The sequence below is a fragment of the Gossypium arboreum genome, chromosome 2 (assembly GCF_025698485.1).
Source record: "Gossypium arboreum isolate Shixiya-1 chromosome 2, ASM2569848v2, whole genome shotgun sequence".
Classification (NCBI taxonomy): domain Eukaryota; kingdom Viridiplantae; phylum Streptophyta; class Magnoliopsida; order Malvales; family Malvaceae; genus Gossypium; species Gossypium arboreum.
In genome coordinates this window covers 17,386,702-17,404,543 of record NC_069071.1, presented here as the reverse complement: position 1 = coordinate 17,404,543, position 17,842 = coordinate 17,386,702, and positions in this window count along the sequence as shown.

Below are 17,842 nucleotides of genomic sequence, written 5' to 3'. Positions count from 1 at the left end.
GCAAAATTAAATCCCCTTTTTGCGCATGGAATGACTCAAACTCCTATCCTCCAACTTCCCAACACACTGCTGGCCACTGCACCAGTACCTATTTTGTGCTAACATTCGGTCACAATTAACTATAAGGCTTATGTGCTTAAGCCTCAGTTCTCTTAAGGAATAAAACTTTAAACTTTGTCAGGCCTAGGATTCGAACCTGCAACCTCTCATATCTATAACATGCTTCTCGCCACTGCACCACAGGCGCTTTTGTGCCATATTCCATCCCTAACTAGTTTTAAGGCCTATTTACCCACAACCAGGTTATCCTAAAAATATTTGCTAACATTCAGATTCAAACCCCCAATCTCTTAGCTGCACTATACGTCCCTTGCCACCACGACACCTACCTTATTTGTGTCGTTCTTCCTCCCCAATTATTTATAAAGATCTTTCTGCTGACCTCCAGGTTGTCTAAAAAAAACCCACAACGTCTGCTCATGCCGTAACTTGAACCCAACACCTCTCCTTACTCCCAACGCCATTATACCACTAGGCCAAGCGCATCCTTTGTGTCAAATTTCCACCAAATACATTTATAAGGCCTAAACGCTAGCTCCCTTACCACTCATGTGCGCAATAAAAATTTTTGCCAAGGCCAGGACTCGAACCCTGGACTTTTTGCTTACTACCAACGCCTCTTGCCACTAGGCCAAGCGTTTCCTTGTGTCAGATTTGACCTGGCCTTATTAATAAGCCTTCTACTTAATGCTCATGGCCTTTTTTTGAAAAAAAATGCAAAATTTTGCTAAAGCCCTGGATCGAACCCAGGACTTTTTCCCACACTACCAACCCCTCCTAAATCACTTAACAATTACACTAAACATGCAATTATAAAATATTTAAGCACATTTCATTCATTTAAGCCACCTTCTAACCAATCCCAAACTTGTGACAGCCCAAAATAGACCCTAGCCGGAATGTGGTTTCGGGACCACAAAACCGAGGCATAACAATAATTTAAAATTTATTTCGATGCCTATAATATGTGAGTATTCATGTATGACATTTTTTGATGATTGATTTAGTGTTATAAAGGTGAATTTCACTAGAAAGGACTTGTGTGAGAAAATTTAGAATTGAGATAGGCAAATGTGGAAGTGGCCTATTGATGCACACTAGGAAATGTTGTCCTTGCATGTCAAATTCCCCAAATTTGACTATAGTGGCCGACCATGGTGATGAATATGGGCAAAAGAAAACATGTCTTAAACATGTTTTGCTAGTGGTGCATGTTAGAAATAATAAAATAAGAGTATGGAAAAAAAAGGAAAAAAAATGTTCATCTTTCACCATAGCTCTTGGCGAATGTCCTAAGGAAAGAAAAGAAAATTTTGCTCATCCATTTTCACTTCTTGGCCAAAATACTAAGGAAAAGGGGAGGATTTTTTGCTTCATGCTTGGTTTGGAAGAGATCTAGAAGGAGATTTGGCTAAGTTTGCATCAAGATTAAGGTATGTATGAGGTTGTGTTAGGAGTTTCATGCATGTCTTGGTTGCTAACTTGATGTGCATGTTAGCCATGGCTCAAATCTTTGTTATGCCATGGAAATGGTATTTGGCCAAAGTTGTTATGGTGATAAAGCCATTGCATGCTAGGTGTGAAGCTTGATGATGATGCATGCAATGATGGATTTTCTACTCATGAGTAAGATTTTGAGTTTTCTCTTTGTTTTATCATGATTGAAGTTGAAAAGGAGCATGATTGTCATATTCGCCATGATGCATTCTTGAGCATGATTCATGCTTCTTGCATGTTAGTTAAAATTTGTGTTTTGGATGGCTATGGACACCTTGAAAATTCGCCATGCTCATATATGCATATATATGATTGCACATTATGTTTTGGTTATGAACTAAGTGATGAATATATTGGTTTAAAGAAGAAGATGTGGAAGAATGCTTGTGAAATTGCAAGCACAATTACCTAGCACACATGTAGGTGCTTGATGCTATATTATAAGTTTTGGGCCACAATGTGCAAAGCATTAATTAGTAAATTGCATGCTGTTTTGTGAGGTATTAAGTGCAAAATTGACCTCAACATGTACATGAATATTCGGCCTTGGGTAGCCTATTGAAGGCCTTAGCATTTCCTTGATGCTCGAATAAATTGTATTGAATTGCTTGATGTAGTATAAAATGTGCATGACCATTGTGTATTCAAGCTAAAGGGTGGCCATATGACCATTTAAACTCCTTGTCATATTCGCCAAAAGCTAGCACAATGAGGTTTTAATAAATTGAATTTGTTTGAATTAGCTCAAGAGCTTAGAGGGCCACAATCGGACAAGGGGAAGGAGAAAGTGATCGAATAGCCGAAAAAGCCGTTCGACAACATCCGAGGTAAGTCCTCAAGAAGTGACCCTACTTGAATTGTGTGAAATAAAGTATGGATGTGTATTGATTATTGATTATGTATGCATGAGTATTTGAATTCTACCCGGGCTAAGTCCCGAAGGCGAATATGCTTGCGACTATAATTGCGTTTGAGCCTTAGTAACGAAAATGAATTATGTATGTCCAATGATAATTGATGTATGTGTTCATGGAAATTGAATGATATCCGGGCTAAATCCTGAAGACAATTATGCTGGAGATTATATCCGAGTTAAGACCCGAAGGCAATTGTGCTAGTGGCTACATCCGGGCTAAGACCCGAAGGCATTCGTGCGAGACATTCTATCCGGGCTAAGACCCGAAGGCATTTGTGCACGTGATTATATCCGGTTATATTCCGAAGAATCTTGGGCTGGAGGTGAGTGTTGGTTGCTGTAATGAATTCAATTAGTACACTCGAAAAGCCCAAAGGATAAGGTACGTTATATGTGCATTGGAAAGTCGACATGTTTGAGCAACATTCGCTCAATCGACTAATAAATTTCAGTTATTGAATTGATTGATATTTTGTGAAATCATATAATGATGAAGTGTGAAGTAAGAATGTGTATTAATGAAATGATGCATTTGGCTATGTGAATGTATTGCTGTAATTAGAGTTGATTATATTCCTTGAGACTTACTAAGCATAAGAATGCTTACCCGCTGCTTTGGCTCTCGCTTTTTTTTTTAGATTTCGCTCAAGCAATTGGATTTGGGATCGTTGAAGTCAAGTCATTCACACTATCAAGCCTCCATTTTGGTATAAATTTTTGATTGAACTTGAGATGGCATGTATAGGACTACCTCTTGTTTGTTAAATATGTTGTAATGTAAGTATGTACGGCCATGCGAAAATGGCTCGAAAAGGGAAGCATGAACTTAGACAAATTGTGGGTTGTATGTATATATTTGGTGTCATGATGTGGCTATGGCTTGGAAATGGGAATGATGGTCATCTGATCAGCCATTTGCATGGTTAAAATGATCATATATGAACCTATGTATGGCAAGACTAGTTGATTCATGGAGACTACCAAATAGGTAAGTCCTATCTTAAAAACAGATGCTGCCAGCTGCAGTGGCATGAATGTGAAAAATCACCAAAATTCATAGGAATGGAATTAAATAGTGAATAAGCTATGTAAATGAACCTTGATGAGTCTATTTTCATATGGAAGAAACGAAATGGTCATAGGAGTTACAGGTTAAGAGATATTAAAGCCATTGTGAGACAGGGCCAGAATGGTTTCTGGGTTCCCTGTCGCAAATTTAAAAATTCACTATAAATTATCCAAAAAGAATTAGGAAATATACCTTATATGTACAGATTCCATTTTGAGTCTAGTTTCATTAGAAACAAATGACACCAGCATTAAAGCCCTGTACAGAGAGATATTCAAGTTATACCGCGCGAAGGTCAGAGCAGTCGATCCCTGTAACATGGGTAACTTTAACTAATAAACTGTACCAATTGGCCCGACCAAAAATCCTAGAAATAAATACATGGATGGATATATGAGTCTAAATTCAGGGAAAATTTACGAAACCAGTTTCCGAGTTTTGAAACTCGAGATATGATTTTTAACGCGACAGTGACGCAGTTTTCCAGCCTGACTGGAAATGTCAAATTGGTGGGCAAAACATGTGAACTTGGCTTGTTAACCCCTCGGGTCCGACACCGGCGATGGTCTCGGGTTTGGGGTGTTACAATTTTGTTGGTATCAGAGCCACGGTTTAGTCGATTCTAGGACTACCGTGATGTGCTTGGGGTCTAGCTATACATGCCATTAAATGATGAATCGATAGTGTGATGATTTCTGACAATTTGACTTTATGTTTGTTTATAGCAATGGATCCCGATCCCAACCGAAGCGATAGCTGATGATGTGGAGAGTGTGGCTCTGCTCCGCGCAAGGGACAGCGCCGGCGGACTCTCAACCTATGGCCAGCAATCCTAATGACGAGGCTAGGCAAGCCTTTTATAGTGTGATGAACGAATGGTTTAATCAATACATTCGAACCAACACTACTGTTCCACAACCTCCATTCCCGACAAATGCAACCCCGCACCTACAATACCTCCGGTGATGACCAAATAAGGTCAAGTAAGCCCCAATCGATAGGATTCGAAAACATGGGGCCACTGAATTTAAGGCTACGGATGATGATGATGCCGAGCGAGCTGAATTATGGTTAGATAACACTATCCGGTGCTTGATGAGCTATCCTGCACAACCGATGAGTGCTTAAAGTGTACCATCTCCTTGTTACGCGAGTCCGCCTACTATTGGTGGAGTACTCGACTTACGTGGTGCCTAGAGAGCAAGTGACTTGGGAATTCTTTCAAACCGAGTTCAAAAAGTATATCATCGAGATTCATCGACCAAAAGCGGAGGAATTTCTTGATCTTAAGCAAGGTTCTATGTCCGCATCTTGACGAACGAAAGTTTGTGAGGCTTAGCCGACGCGAGAATGCATTTCGTCCAAGCTATTATGTGTAAACGCTTCGAGGATGGGCTGAATGATGATATAAGGATGTTTGTTGGCATTCTCGAGATACGAGAGTTCGTAGTACTTGTTGAGCGAGCTTGTAAAGTCAAGAGCTTAGAAAGGAGAAACAAAAAGCTGATGTGGGGATTGGAGAATTCGAAGAGGTCCTCGGAAAGTCTCTTCAACAAGCATCGAAGAGATTTCGAGATGATGCGAGCCGGTCTAGAGGCGGTTCGGGCTTTTCTAGACGAGGACGCGATCGACCCCCTGTGACCACACGAGTCACTTTGATCGCCAGTGGTGGAAATGATCGCCGAGAGAGGGCGGAGTGTCCACATTGCGGCAAATGGCATTCGGGAGTGTTGGTTTCGTGATCGCTCGCTATAAGTGTGGATCGGCCGACCACTTTATGAAGGATTGCCCGAGGATGCATGAACAGAATGTAAGTCAGAGTGCAAACCCGGGTGCTACCATTGCTCGAGGTAGGCCACCTAGAAATATGGGCAATGTCAGTGGCGGTCAGAGAGGATCTAGAGATGCTACCATCGATCGAGGCTCGTGCTCTGCTAGGACTTATGCCATACGCGCACGCGAGGATGCTGCCTCTCCAGATGTTATTACCGGTACTTTCACTCTTTTCAATACAAATGTGATTGCTTTGATTGACCCTGGTTCTACTCATTCATATATATGTGAAACCTTAGCATCCGGAAGACTTTGCCTATTGAGTCTCTCGAGTTTGTAATTGGTGTCAAACCCTTGGGTCATTACGTGCTTGTTAACAAAGTGTGCAAGAAAAGTCCCCTAGTGTTCCGAGGTTCTTGTTTTCCCGCGGACCTAATGCTTTTGCCGTTCGATGAGTTCGATGTTATTCTTGGTTTGGATTGGTTGACCATGCACGATGCGGTTGTAAATTGCAAGAGCAAGACTATCGATTTGAGGTGCGAGAATAATGAAATAGTTCGGGTTGAGTCCACGGACTTAAAGGGTTGCCATTGTAATATCGCGATGTTGGCCCGAAATATGTAAGAAAAGGGTGCGGCGTACCTTGCGTCGTGCTTTCGATGACAAGGAATCGAGAAGAAACCGAATCTGTGCCCGTGGTTTGTGAATACCGAATGTTTTCCCGAGGAATTGCCGGGTTTACCACTGTTCGGAAATAGAATTTGGCATCGAATTGGTACCGGTACCACTCCAATTTCGATAGCTCCGTATCGTATGGCACCAACGGAATTAAAGGAGTTGAAAGCTCGGTTGCAAGAATTGGTGGATAGAGGTTTTGCTCGCTTGAGTTTTTGCCTTGGGGTGTGCGGTGTTGTTCGTGAAGAAGAAGGATGGAACCATGCGATTGTGCATCGACTATCGTCGACTTAACAAAGCGAGGATAAAGAACAAATATCCGTTGCCACGTATTGATGACTTGTTCGATCAACTGAAGGGAGCCTCGGTGTTCTCGAAAATAGATTTGAGATCGGGCTACTATCAATTACGAATTCGAGATTGAGACGTGCCCAAGGCGCCTTGAGCGAGATATGGTCACTATGAGTTCCTAGTGATGCCGTTTGGGCTCACTAATGCCCTCGCGGTATTTATGGATTTAATGAATCGAATCTTTAGACCATATTTGGATCGATTCGTAGTCGTGTTCATTGATGACATCTTGGTCTATTCAAGAAATGAGACCGAACATCTTGAACACTGCGGTTAGTCTGCAAATTTTACGAGACAAGCAATTATATGCTAAGTTCAGCAAGTGTGAGTTCGGTTAGAGAGGTTAGCTTCTTGGGTCATGTGGTATTCAGACGGGTATTCGAGTCGACCGAATAAAATTTCAGCCATACTAAATTGGAAGCCTCAGAAATATTCTTGAGGTTCAAGCTTTTGGGGCTTGCTTAGGTTATTACCGACGATTTGTAAAGGCTTCTCAATGATAGCCACGCCGATGACGGCTACTCCAAAAGGATGTTAAGTTCGAATGGACGGAGAAATGCCAAAAAGTTTCGATCAACTGAAAACTTATTTGATGAAGGCCCAATTCTAGTGCAACCCGAGTCCGCAAGGAGTTTGTTATCTATAGCGACGCCTCTCTACTTGGGTTAGGTTGCGTATTAATGCAAGAAGGTCGAGTTGTAGCCTATGCGTCGAGGCAATTAAAGCCACATGAGAAAAATTATCCGACTCATGATCTCGAATTGGCCGCCATCGTATTCGCCTTTAAAGATTTGGCGACATTACTTATTTGGTGAAAGGTGCCATGTATACTCAGATCACAAAAGTCTCAAGTATTTGATGACCCAAAGAGACTTAAATCTGCGACAAAGACGTTGGCTCGAGCTGTTAAAGGATTATGAGCTGATCATTAACTATCACCCGGAAAGGCGAATGTGGTTGCGGATGCCTTGAGTCGTAAATCGTTATTCACTTTACGACGATGAATGTGCACTTGTCTATCCGATCCGACAAAGTGTGTTAGTGGCTGAATTGAAAGCCAAACCATTATTGACACACCAAATTCGAGAAGCTCAGAAAGTCGATGACGAGTTGGTTGCAAAACGGGCTGCGTGTGTTCCGAACAAGGACTCGGAGTTTCAAATCGACGATGACGATTGTTTGAGGTTCAAAAGTCGTCTGTGTGTCCCAAAGAATTGAACTCATTTCGATAATTCTGAATGAAGCCCATTGTAGCCGAATGGCAATCCACCCGGGGAGTACGAAGATGTACAATGATTTGAAACGTCGATTTTGGTGGCATGGTATGAAGCGAGACATCTCCGACTTTGTTTCGAGATGTTTAATATGTCAACAAGTGAAAGCGGAACATCAGGTGCCTTCAGGATTACTTCAGCCAATCACGATACCCGGGTGGAAATGGGATCGAGTCACAATGGACTTTGTATCCGGACTGCCATTGTCAGCAAGTAAGAAGGATGCGGGTTGGGTCGTGGTAGATCGATTGACTAAGTCGGCCCACTTTGTCCCCGTACGTACGGATTTTTCAATGGACAAATTAGCGGAATTGTACGTTTCTTAGATTGTGAGATTACACGGGGTGCCTATTTCTATCGTGTCAGATAGAGATCCGAAATTTACCTCGCGATTTTGGAAAAAGTTGCAAGAAGCTTTGGGTACCAAGTTGCATTTCAGACCGCCTTTCACCCCAAACCGATGGTCAATCTGGCGGATAATTCGGATACTTGAGGATATGTTAAGATGTTGCGTCCTCGAGTTTAGTGGTTCATGGGAACGGTATTTGCCGTTGATTGAATTCGCTTACAACAACGACTTTCAATCAAGTATTAAGATGGCACCCACGAGGCCTTATGCGATCGTAAATGCCGTGACGCCATTGTTTTGGATGAGCTCGGTGAAAGCAAGATTTTCGGTGGATTTGATTAGGGATGCTGAGCAGAAAGTGAAAGTAATCCGTGAAAGTCTCGAAGATAGCCTCCGATCGTCGAAGTCGACGCGGATCCGAGGCGTAAGGATATCGAGTATCGTGGGTGATAAAGTGTTTCTCAAGGTATCGCCTTGGAAAAAGATACTCGTGTTCGGCCGTAAGGGCAAGTTGAGCTCGAGGTTCATTGGACCATATGAGATATCGAGCGAGTCCAAAGTGGCATATCGCTTGATTTTGCCCCCGAACTCAAAAGGTTCACGATGTCTTTCACGCTTCGATGCTTCGACGCTATAGATCCGATCCATCGCACGTGATTAGTCCATCAGAAATTGAAATTCAAGCTAATATGAGTTATGAGGAAGAACCGATTCGTATCCTATCACGAGAAGTGAAAGAGTTGCGAAACAAGCGGGTTCCGCTAGTGAAAGTGTTATGGCTCAAGCACGGGATAGAAGAAGCTACTTGGGAGACCGAGAACTCTATGAAAGAACGATATCCAAACCTATTTACCGGTAAGATTTTCGGGGACGAAAATTCCTTAAGAGGGGGGGAGTTGTGACAGCCCAAAATAGACCCTAGCCGGAATGTGGTTTCGGGACCACAAAACCGAGGCATAACAATAATTTAAAATTTATTTCGATGCCTATAATATGTGAGTATTCATGTATGACATTTTTGATGATTGATTTAGTGTTATAAAGGTGAATTTCACTAGAAAGGACTTGTGTGAGAAAATTTAGAATTGAGATAGGCAAATGTGGAAGTGGCCTATTGATGCACACTAGAAATGTTGTCCTTGCATGTCAAATTCCCAAATTTGACTATAGTGGCGGCCATGGTGATGAATATGGGCAAAAGAAAACATGTCTTAAACATGTTTTGCTAGTGGTGCATGTTAGAAATAATAAAATAAGAGTATGGAAAAAAAAGGAAAAAAATGTTCATCTTTCACCATAGCTCTTGGCCGAATGTCCTAAGGAAAGAAAAGAAAAATTTTGCTCATCCATTTTCACTTCTTGGCCGAAAATACTAAGGAAAAAGGGGGAGGATTTTTTGCTTCATGCTTGGTTTGGAAGAGATCTAGAAGGAGATTTGGCTAAGTTTGCATCAAGATTAAGGTATGTATGAGGTTGTGTTAGGAGTTTCATGCATGTCTTGGTTGCTAACTTGATGTGCATGTTAGCCATGGCTCAAATCTTTGTTATGCCATGGAAATGGTATTTGGCCAAAGTTGTTATGGTGATAAAGCCATTGCATGCTAGGTGTGAAGCTTGATGATGATGCATGCAATGATGGATTTTCTACTCATGAGTAAGATTTTGAGTTTTCTCTTTGTTTTATCATGATTGAAGTTGAAAAGGAGCATGATTGTCATATTCGGCCATGATGCATTCTTGAGCATGATTCATGCTTCTTGCATGTTAGTTAAAATTTGTGTTTTGGATGGCTATGGACACCTTGAAAATTGGCCATGCTCATATATGCATATATATGATTGCACATTATGTTTTGGTTATGAACTAAGTGATGAATATATTGGTTTAAAGAAGAAGATGTGGAAGAATGCTTGTGAAATTGCAAGCACAATTGCCTAGCACACATGTAGGTGCTTGATGCTATATTATAAGTTTTGGGCCACAATGTGCAAAGCATTAATTAGTAAATTGCATGCTGTTTTTGTGAGGTATTAAGTGCAAAATTGACCTCAACATGTACATGAATATTCGCCTTGGGTAGCCTATTGAAGGCCTTAGCATTTCCTTGATGCTCGAATAAATTGTATTGAATTGCTTGATGTAGTATAAAATGTGCATGACCATTGTGTATTCAAGCTAAAGGGTGGCCATATGACCATTTAAACTCCTTGTCATATTCGGCCAAAAGCTAGCACAATGAGGTTTTAATAAATTGAATTTGTTTGAATTAGCTCAAGAGCTTAGAGGGCCACAATCGGACAAGGGGAAGGAGAAAGTGATCGAATAGCCGAAAAAGCCGTTCGACAACATCCGAGGTAAGTCCTCAAGAAGTGACCCTACTTGAATTGTGTGAAATAAAGTATGGATGTGTATTGATTATTGATTATGTATGCATGAGTATTTGAATTCTACCCGGGCTAAGTCCCGAAGGCGAATATGCTTGCGACTATAATTGCGTTTGAGCCTTAGTAATCTGAAAATGAATTATGTATGTCCAATGATAATTGATGTATGTGTTCATGGAAATTGAATGATATCCGGGCTAAATCCAAGACAATTATGCTGGAGATTATATCGGGTTAAGACCAAGGCAATTGTGCTAGTGGCTACATCCGGCTAAGACCAAGGCATTCGTGCGAGACATTCTATCCGGGCTAAGACCAAGGCATTTGTGCACGTGATTATATCTGGTTATATTCGAAGAATCTTGGGCTGGAGGTGAGTGTTGGTTGCTGTAATGAATTCAATTAGTACACTCGAAAAGCCCAAAGGATAAGGTACGTTATATGTGCATTGGAAAGTCGACATGTTTGAGCAACATTCGCTCAATCGACTAATAAATTTCAGTTATTGAATTGATTGATATTTTGTGAAATCATATAATGATGAAGTGTGAAGTAAGAATGTGTATTAATGAAATGATGCATTTGGCTATGTGAATGTATTGCTGTAATTAGAGTTGATTATATTCCTTGAGACTTACTAAGCATAAGAATGCTTACCCGTTGCTTTGGCTCTCGCTTTTTTTTAGATTTCGTCAAGCAATTGGATTTGGGATCGTTGAAGTCGAAGTCATTCACACTATCAAGCCTCCATTTTGGTATAAATTTTTGATTGAACTTGAGATGGCATGTATAGGACTACCTCTTGTTTGTTAAATATGTTGTAATGTAAGTATGTACGGCCATGCGAAAATGGCTCGAAAAGGGAAGCATGAACTTAGACAAATTGTGGGTTGTATGTATATATTTGGTGTCATGATGTGGCTATGGCTTGGAAATGGGAATGATGGTCATCTGATCAGCCATTTGCATGGTTAAAATGATCATATATGAACCTATGTATGGCAAGACTAGTTGATTCATGGAGACTACCAAATAGGTAAGTCCTATCTTAAAAACAGATGCTGCCAGCTGCAGTGGCATGAATGTGAAAAATCACCAAAATTCATAGGAATGGAATTAAATAGTGAATAAGCTATGTAAATGAACCTTGATGAGTCTATTTTCATATGGAAGAAACGAAATGGTCATAGGAGTTACAGGTTAAGAGATATTAAAGCCATTGTGAGACAGGGCCAGAATGGTTTCTGGGTTCCCTGTCGCAACTTTAAAAATTCACTATAAATTATCCAAAAAGAATTAGGAAATATACCTTATATGTACAGATTCCATTTTGAGTCTAGTTTCATTAGAAACAAACGACACCAGCATTAAAGCCCTGTACAGAGAGATATTCAAGTTATACCGCGCGAAGGTCAGAGCAGTCGATCCCTGTAACATGGGTAACTTTAACTAATAAACTGTACCAATTGGCCCGACCAAAAATCCTAGAAATAAATACATGGATGGATATATGAGTCTAAATTCAGGGAAAATTTACGAAACCAGTTTCCGAGTTTTGAAACTCGAGATATGATTTTTAACGCGACAGTGACGCAGTTTTCCAGCCTGACTGGAAATGTCAAATTGGTGGGCAAAACATGTGAACTTGGCTTGTTAACCCCTCGGGTCCGACACCGGCGATGGTCTCGGGTTTGGGGTGTTACAAAACTCAAGGCCCATTACTTTTAGGCCCAAAATTCAGGGTGTTACAGGCACTGATTCAATTTTCAATTTAGAAAGGCACTGATTCAATTTTCAATTTAGACATCTTTTTGTTCAACACATAAACAAGATAAGCTTCGCAACCTTTCGTTACGTACCTTGAGCAGACATAGAGGAAATCACTATAGGCAGGTCATTTGATTCATCAGTTTTAGCCCAATGAGCCTCACCATTTTCATATTTCAATTCAATAGTTTTCTATCTACAATTTACTACGGCATCATGCAATGTCAACCAGTCCATACCCAAAATAACATCGAATTCATCAAATGGCAACAACATTAAGTCAACCGAAAAATATTGACCTTGAATTATCAAAGGACAATTCTTGCAAACTTTATCAACCAGTACATATTTGCCTAAGGGGTTTGACACTTTAATCACAAATTCAGCAGACTTATCAGGAAAATTCTTACTAAATACCTAATTCACACGAACATAAGAATGAGTCGATCCAGGATCAATCAATGTAATAACATTAGTATCATAAAGAGAAAATGTACCAGAAATCACATCGAGAGATGACGCTTCCTCACGAGCACGAATGGCATAAGCTCTAGCAGGTGCTCTGGCCTTAGATCTCACGGCTGTATCTTTCATCACACATTTACTCGACCTTGCACTATGAAATTGTTCTTTCTCAGCCTTGCACTATGAAATTGTTCTTTCTCAGCCATCTCAGGGCAATATCGAATAAAATGCTTTTGAGAACCACACTTGAAACAAGCTCGGTCATTCATCCTACACTCGCTGGGATGTCTTCTTCCACAATGCTGACATTCGGGTCTGTTAGACCTAACATTACCCACACTTGCCATTAAAGTATCTTGAGATTTAAAACTCGAATATTGCTTCCTGCGGTCTCTGCTCGAATACCCAGGTGATATATTCTAACAAGAATTTATTTCTCTAGATTTCTTTGACAGAGATTGAAATGACTTACTCATCGACCTTTTTCTTGCATCTTTAGCCTCACTTTTGGCCTTTCTTTTCTCTTTGCTTAGTTCTTCGGCTTTCCAAGCTCGTTCAACCAATACAACGAATTCTTTTAGTTTCAAGATTCCAACTAACAATCGAATGTCCTCATCCAGCCCATATTGGAATCTTTTACACATAATCGCCTCAGAGGAAATACACTCGGGGGCATACTTATAGAGCCTGATAAATTATCGCTCAAACTCTGTCACCAACATTCGGCCCTGTTTCACCTCAAGAAATTCTTTACATTTCTGGTCGATGAACCGCTAACTAATATATTTCTTTCAGAATTCCTCTTGAAAGAACTCCTATGTAACCCTCTTTCTCGGTACTACAAATATTAGTGTTTTCCACCAGTGATATGATGTGTCCCTCAATAACGATATAGCACATTTCAAGCATTCTTCGGGTGTACATGATAATTCATCAAATACTTTGATAGTATTCTTAAGCCAGAACTCAGCTCTCTCAGGGCCATCATCGACATTAGCCCTGAATTCCTCAACTCCTTGCTTTTGAATTTTATCAACCAGAGGCTTATTCTGTCTTACCAAATCCACACCTTGAGGAACTATGGGAAATAGTTGAGGATAAGGAGGGGGTAGAGGATGTTGAGCATTCAGATTTGTTCGAACAAACTCCGAATACCACTCATTCATTGTAATACCCCGAAAATTTTTACAGTAAGATATTATCCTTGATATAGTAAAATAAGAAAATAAAGTGACAAAAAGGAAAATTTTGAGTTGTGTCAACCTTGGGAAGTATTTTATGATATATTAATTCAAGAAATGACTGAATTGTAAAGATAAGAAAAGTCTTGTTACACAAGAGTAAATACTCAAATTTTGAGGGGTTAAAGTGTAAATATGAAAAATTTGAAGGACCAATAGTGAAAATATTTTAAGGGTGGAATGATCTAGAAAATAAGGAAAATGGATGAATTAGGACTGAATAGAATAGGTGAAAAATTATGAGGGACTAAATGACAATTTTACCAAATTAAGTGATGACTCAAGGATGGAATTCTGAAAGATCATGAAGGGAAAAATGGTCAATTAGTAAGAGAGAGAGTTCTAGAATGTAATGATTATGTTGATGATATTTTAAATTAGTTAATTAGATAAATATTATTTTATTAATATTTTAATGAGATATTTATTATTATTTTATTATTATTTATTCAGTATATAAGGAAGGAAAGATGAAGAATTCTCATTATCTTTCCATGCATGCAAATGTTAGATGAGAAGAAAAGAAAGAAAGTTTTCTTTTCTTTACAATTTAGCCCTTCCACCAAAAATTTACTATTTTCAACTAGAAATCAAAAGAATTTCCATAGCTACCAAGAGAGAAAAATGTTAAGGAGACTATGGGGAGTTAGAATATCAAATTGGACTCAAGGAATAGAAGCTGGAGGAGAGAGAAAATCAAGATGAAGATTGGAACAAGGTAAGAACATCATGATATCAATATATTTTTAAGTTTGATATTATTGAAAAGCATGAGATTAATGTTAATGTAGAGTTTCCTTACATATGGTCCTATGTTCTTGATATTTTAGTCAAGAGAAAACAAGAGAAAGTGATGAGAAATAGTGTAGAGAAAGAAAATAAGGGTGTTATAAACATGGTAATTAATATCTTGTATTAAAATAGTTCTGGATAGTAGCAGTGGTCTAATTTTAAAAAATCACCAAAAATTGTGGAAATTGAATTAGAAGTTGAATAAAATATTAAATTAAATTTTACTGAGTCTAGTTTTTCATAGAAGAAATGGTGTAAGCAATGAGTAGTAAATTGTGAGATATAACAAATTTAGTTAGACAATGTCAGATTGATTTTGGGTTCCCCTGTTATGAATTTGGAAAATCATAAAAAATTGGAGAAAAATAATTACTAGCTTAAATTGATATGTTTAGAATTCTGAATGAGTCTATTTGTAGTATAAACAAATGGAAACATCATTGAAAATCTGTACAAGGAGATAATTAATTTTTAGTGAAGAAGGGTCAGAACTGTCAAACAGTAGAACAGAGGTGACTTTAAAGAATAAACTGTACTCATTAGCTAAATAAAAAATTCTGAATATTTTATGGTAAGAAGATATGTAAGTCTAGTTTCAGGTAAAATTAGCAAATATTAATTTGAGTTCTGTATCTCAAGATATAAATAATTTAGTGACTATGACGCAAATGGACAATTTTGAACATACTTATAAGTAAATAGTGAAATTATTGATAATGTTATTTATAGCAATTTATGAAAATCAAGGATGTGGAATAGAGAGGAGGAGATGTTTTAGGTTCATGAACTAAATTGAATAAGAGTAAAACTTTAGGGCAATATTGTAAAAATATCAAAAAGGAAAAAATTGAAAAAATGAATTGTTTTAGTGTTTAAATTAATAAATTGAATGAAATTATTAATTTAGATCAAGATCGAGTGAAAAATTGGGAAAAATAAAAATTTCCAAAATGCCCATGAATCTTCATATTTCTGTAATTTATCCAGGTAAGCTTATGTAACTTAATTAAGTATGAAAATATATTGATTTGATTATTGACTTGTGAGAATTATAATATGTAAATGACATGAATATGTAGCATGAAAATGTTAACATATGATATATGTGATTGATAAAAAGGGTACAAGAATCCGCTCGAATATTGAATTCTGATTGGACAGGTGATTACCCTTATAAATGAGGTCTTGCATGTGTTGCAGTAAAGGTTATTCCGAAAGGAGTAATCTTATGATTTCATTATGAAAAGGAATTTCACCTGAAAGGGTGACACTTGAAAAGGATACATGTACCTAAAAGGTACAACTGGAAAAGGAAATGTACACTGTGTGTGTACAACTTAAAAAGGAAACGTACACTTTGTGTGTACACTTGAAAAGGAAATGTACGCCTTGTGTGTACAATGTGAAAAGTGGTAGCTTCGGCTACCTGACCAGTAAAAAGTGGTAGCTTCGGCTACCTAATCAGTGAAAAGTAGTAGCTTCAGCTACCTGATTAGTGAAAAGTGGTAGCTCCAGCTACCTGATCAGAGAATAGTGGTAGCTTCGGTTACAAGTGACAAGTGATAAGTGGTAGCTTTAGCTACACTTATCTAATCATTGGCAAGTGAAAAGTGTGGAAGTGCAAGTCCATAGTTGAACTATGGTAAAGTGATAAAGTGTTCCAATTATGGGAAAGTGATATAGTGTGCCAAACATATCAAAGTGTTCAGTGATCAGTGATGAATTGACGAATAAGACCATGGTTGATCCATGGAAAAGTGTGAAACGTAGGTATGGTGTTTCCATACTGAGTTGTGAATCGTGACACTGAGCAAACGACGGACTCAAATCCGCAAGACGTTCTCTAATTTGACAAAGATTGTTAAGTGACATATGAAAATAGTATTGGAAGGCATATGGTTATTATTGATATTGATCTAAAATAAGTGTACCATTGCTATTTAAATGATTCAATGGGTAAAGTTTTAATATGAGATAACATGAGTTTGAAATGAATTATCACAGGTATATACCTAAAATATATGGAAATGATGGTGCGTGAAATATTGATATAATGAAGTGAATGATATATGTTTATAAAGAAACAACAAAAGAATGATAGGTATCATGACAAGTCAAAATGTGATTATCTTTGATATGTTGTACAAGGAAATTATTTATGTTGAGATGAGCAATAAACTCAAGTGTAATATGATGAGAAAATAAGTTTATCTATGTTGAATTTATATGAATATGTTTAAGAATACTAACAAGTGTTACTATTGATGCTTAGACAAGTGCCAAGATATTAGTTAAATGGTAATATGTTTATTTATATGATGTGTTGAAAGGGCAAGTGCTCAAATGAAAATATACTTGTGATCATGAGAGAGTGACAACCTTTAAGTTACACAATATCTTATGAAATGGCTTATCATATGATTAATTGAAAAGAGTTATGTTCAACTGCACTAGCTTGTAGTTATAATGGTATAGTATGCTTATGACTGATGTGTTATACATAAGGAATGAGTGTGGAAAGTAAAGAGATACATATGAAAATAAAGAAACTAGGAAGAGTTAAAATTATTTAAAATCTTACTATGCTAGAGATGATATGTATAAGTGATGCTGTGGATTTATTCACCTTGTAAATTGATGAATATAGCTTCATGAGTATTTTTTGAACCACACGGCTTGGCCACACGGTAGTGTGACCTCTGATGTTGAAAAATTTTAAATATTTTGAAAATTTTTTGAGTTTTTGTTAAGTCCGATATATAATTTGAGCCTTGATGGATCACATAAGGGACACTATGGTTAAATTTGATTAATTATAGGTATGAATGTTATGTGAAGAGAAATTTCTGTTAAATGATCTATAAATTTTGGTAATGCTCTGAAACCTTGTTCCAGCGATGGATACAGGTTAAAGACGGGTTAAAGGTGTTACATTCATCATGTGGAGGAAGGCTTCTCTAGCCCCTCCTCCTTGACTAACCATGGGAGGTCTATTTTCAGATGATACTGCCCCTTGAGCGGGAGCCGGCGCATTACTTTCTACATCATCAGCTATAGCTCGGTCGGGATCTTTTAACTATATGAAACACAGTTTAAAATTGTCAGGAGTCACCATACTATCATAGTTCATATATGGCATGTAGAGCTAGACTCTTACACATGCTACATTAGTCTTAGAATCGATTAAATCGTAGCTCTGATACCACTAAATGTAACACCCTTTACCTGT